Below are 4,103 nucleotides of genomic sequence, written 5' to 3'. Positions count from 1 at the left end.
GAGACTGCAGCGGGGTTTCGCTGTGTAGTGCCTTTTGATCACAGTTTTCCCTCGGTGGTGCGCTGCCGTGTGGTGCTATCCAAGAGACTGCAGCGGGGTTTCGCTGTGTAATGCCTTTTGGTCACAGTTCTTCCCTTGATGGTGACGTCGCCGTGTAGTGCAAGAAACTGCTTGCGTAACCACTGCGGGGTTGCGTAGCATTTTGGTTTCTTTGCTACTGTAGTGTGCTTTGAAGGACCGTCTTGTAGCTGCCTTTTTACCGTGCTTGCTGCACCACTGTCGTTGCATTATTCATTACGCATCATTGCACTGCCCACCATCCTTGTTGCACTGTTTGTCGTCCTACTGCTTGGAGCTTGTTCCAGTGTGTCACTTTTACCGTGTGAGGTTGTGTCAAAGACTGCAATGAGTTTATGCTGTGTAGTGTCTTTTGGTCACAACTTTCCTTGATGGTGACGTTGGTGTGCACATTGACCTTGGTGCTTGCCGTGGGCTCTTTGCCGTTGCTGCTTAGAGCTTGTTCCAGTGTGTCACTTTTTACCGTGTGAGGTTGTGTCAAAGACTGCAGCGAGTTTATGCTGTGTAGTGTCTTTTGGTCACAACTTTCCTCGATGGTGACGTTGGTGTGATGCTCACCTTTGTAATACGGCTTTGTAACCAAATCATTCCTTTTAAAGAAATAAAGTATTCATATTCTGAACTTGCTTTTTATTCTTCAAAGTGTTTGTGTTTTTTTTTGTTGGTGATGTGACTGTACTTGAAGTTTTGAAGTTTCAAGTTGCCTACGTACCCTCGGTTGAGGAGGGATCAAGTCATGACGTAGTTCAAATGAGCGATGAATTTAACAATGATTTTGATGATGATTTTACCGTACACAGTTTATGCTCTTGCGGGCCAGGAGCTTTGTGTCTTGCAGTTTAGGCTCTTGCAGACAATGAGTATTGGTGTTTGTCGCCTTTTAGGGGTAGTAGCGCTTCAAGAATCTGCCATTGATAGGGTCGATCTTCAAGCCGTCTTCTGCCATGATTAAGTAGGCGTCATTGGTGTAGACTTCTTGTATTACGTATGGTCCATCCCACTTTGACGTGAACTTGTTCTTTGTCTTGTGAGTTGTGATGATAAGCATACGCAATGAAAGGACGAGATCTCCCATTTGAAAAGAACGAGGGAGAACTTTCTTGTTGAAGGCCTTGGAGAGTCGTGCTTGATAACACTCCAAATGTTGCTGGGCTTCGAGTCTTTTCCCATCCAGCGCTTCTAGCTCTTGAAGGCGCAACTTTGCATTCTCTTCGTCAGTCAAGCCTTCTTGTATAGCCATCCTTAGTGAGGGGATTTGACTTTCGAGCGGTAGAACAGCTTCAGCCCACTTTCAACCGACTCGTGAACTGTTTTCGGTTGGAGATATGTTCCTTGATGAAACGAACGACGGTTTCCTTCTGACTTCCTTCAGGGGTATGGCTTCAGCCCACTTGGAAAAGTAATCTGTTGCAGCCAGGATGTAAGCTTCTCCTACAGATGACTTTGGCGCAATTGGTCCTACGACGTCCAATCCCCATGCATCGAATGGCTATAAAGTAGCTGTGGGGTGTAATGGTTCAGGCGGTTAATGTATGAAGTTGGCGTGAAATTGGCAGGCTTAGCACCTTTTAGCGTGTTCTGGGCAATCTTTTACCATGCTTGGCCAGTAGTAATCCATTCTTTTGAGCTGGAAATGAAGCTTTGGTCCGGACTGATGCGCCCCACATATTCCTGAGTGTGCTTCTTCCATGGCTTGATTAGCTTCTTCCTCGCCTAGGCATCTCAGAAGTACTCTTTCAAAAGATTACCGGTAGAGTGTCCCTTTGTAATAGAGGAAGTGATGTGTTCGTCGACGTACTTCAGAGCGGTGTTTTAGATCATCTGGAAGTATTCCATGCTCCAAGTAGCTGATCAGAGGTTGTCTCCATTCTTCAACGTTGACCGGAAGTATTGAAATAACGTTTGTATCGCTTAGTACCATTTCAGTAACAAGCGGGATTACCCATCTTTGGCAGATTGGCACATTTGTAGCTTCGTCTTCTTCTAATGTCATGCTCGAGGCTAGGTTGGCGAGAACGTCTGCCATTTGATTCTCTTTTCTTGGCACGTGTTCTAGTGTTACGGCCTCAAACCTTTGTAGCAATTGCGTTGCCAGCCGGAAGTATGGGACGAGATCATCTTTCCTCACCTCATATTCAGTCAGGAGTTGATTGATTATGAGCTTGGAGTCGCCATATATCTCAAGGGCTGGGATTTCCATGTTGATTGCCATTTGGAGCCCGATGATCAGTGTTTGGTACTCAGCGACGTTGTTGGAGCATAATTCGCTTAGTTGGAATGAATAAGGTAGTATTTGCCTTTGTGGCGACATGAATACTACTCCTGCCCCCGTTCTGTCTGCTCGTGCAGATCCGTCAAAGAACATCATCCATGTCGGGAATATGTCGATGTAGAACACCTCCTTGTCAGGCAAGTCGTCTGAGATTTTCCAATCGGCTGGGATTAGATGGTCGGCAAAGAAGTCTGCTAGCGCTTGTCCCTTGACGGCTTTAGCTGGGACGTAGATGATCTCGTATTAATTGAGAAGCAATGCCCATTTAGCTAGTCGCCCTGTCAAAACAGGCTTGGACATGACGTATTTGACCATGTCAGCTTTAGCAACCAAGTGGATGGTGTAAGCATACATGTAATGTCTGAGCTTCTGGATGGCAAACATTAAAGCAAGGCACATTTTTTCTATTGGGGAGTAGTTCAACTCAGCGCCGGTGAGCGTTCGACTGAGGTAGTAGAGTGCTCTTTCTTTCTGGGATTCGTTTTCCTGTGCCAAGAGTGCTCCAACTGAACTTTCCTGAGCAGCAATGTATAATATGAGCGGTTCCCCTGGTACAGGTGCCCCCAGGACAGGTGGACTTGATAAATACTTCTTTATGCTTTCAAAAGCATTGTTGCATGCGTTGTCCCATACGAATGGAACATCTTTCTTCATGAGTCGACTGAACGGTTCACAACGCCCTGCAAGGTTGGAGATAAAGCATCTGATGAAGGCTAGTCGTCCTTGTAGACTTTTCAACTCGTGTAGGTTTCTTGGCTCGGGCATGCTTTGAATGGCCTTGATCTTTGATTGATCCACTTCAATGCCACGATGCTTGACAATGAAGCCGAGGAACTTTCCAGATGTGACGCCAAATGCACACTTTAACGGGTTCATCTTGAGGTTGTATTTTCGCAACCTTTCGAACACTACTCGCAAATCCTTCAAGTGATCTGATCTTTTCTTTGTCTTGACCACCACATCGTCTACATAGCATTCTACGTTCTTGTGTAGCATGTCATTGAAGATCTTCTGCATTGCACGTTGATATGTAGCTCCAACATTCTTCAGACCAAAAGGCATCACCTTGTAGCAGTAGATACCTTTTAGAGTGCGGAAAACTGTTAGTTCCTCGTCTTCAAGAGCCATACGAATTTGATTGTATCCAGAAGAGCCGTCTATGAATGATAATGCCTCATGGCCAGTGGTCGCGTCCACCATGATTTCAATGATTGGCAAAGAGAAGTCATCCTTTGGGCAAGCATCATTGAGGTCTCGGAAGTCTACGCAAACACGTATTTGTCCAGATTTCTTAAGGACTATGACGATGTTGGAGATCCACTTGAGGTATTGCACCTCTCGAATAAAGCCTGCTTCGATCAACTTGTCAATCTCGGCCTCGATTTGTGGGATGAGCTCGGATCGATAGCGTCTTTGAGTTTGCTTTATTGGTCACGTTCCAGGCTTGACTGCAAGATGATGCACATCAATGATAGGGTCGAGGCCAGGCATTTCCTTGTAGGTCCAAGCAAAGACGTCTTTGTACTCTAATAGCAGCTGGTAATACTTCTCTATCTCGTCTGCACTTAGTAATGCACTCACGAAGATAGGCTTCGGTTCCTCACTTGTGCCTAAGTTAAGTTCTTTGAGATCGTCAACTATGGCTTGCCCTCCATCTTCGAGTTGTGACGATGCTGCAATGACATCTTCCTCAAGGATTTCATCTTCTTCACCTTCTTGGATTGTGATGTGGAAGACGTCTTAGGCCTCTTCT

Source organism: Malus domestica, chromosome 16 (genome assembly GCF_042453785.1).
Source record: "Malus domestica chromosome 16, GDT2T_hap1".
Classification (NCBI taxonomy): Eukaryota; Viridiplantae; Streptophyta; class Magnoliopsida; order Rosales; family Rosaceae; genus Malus; species Malus domestica.
The sequence above is the reverse complement of the archived record's forward strand: the minus strand, read 5'-3'. Positions refer to the sequence as shown.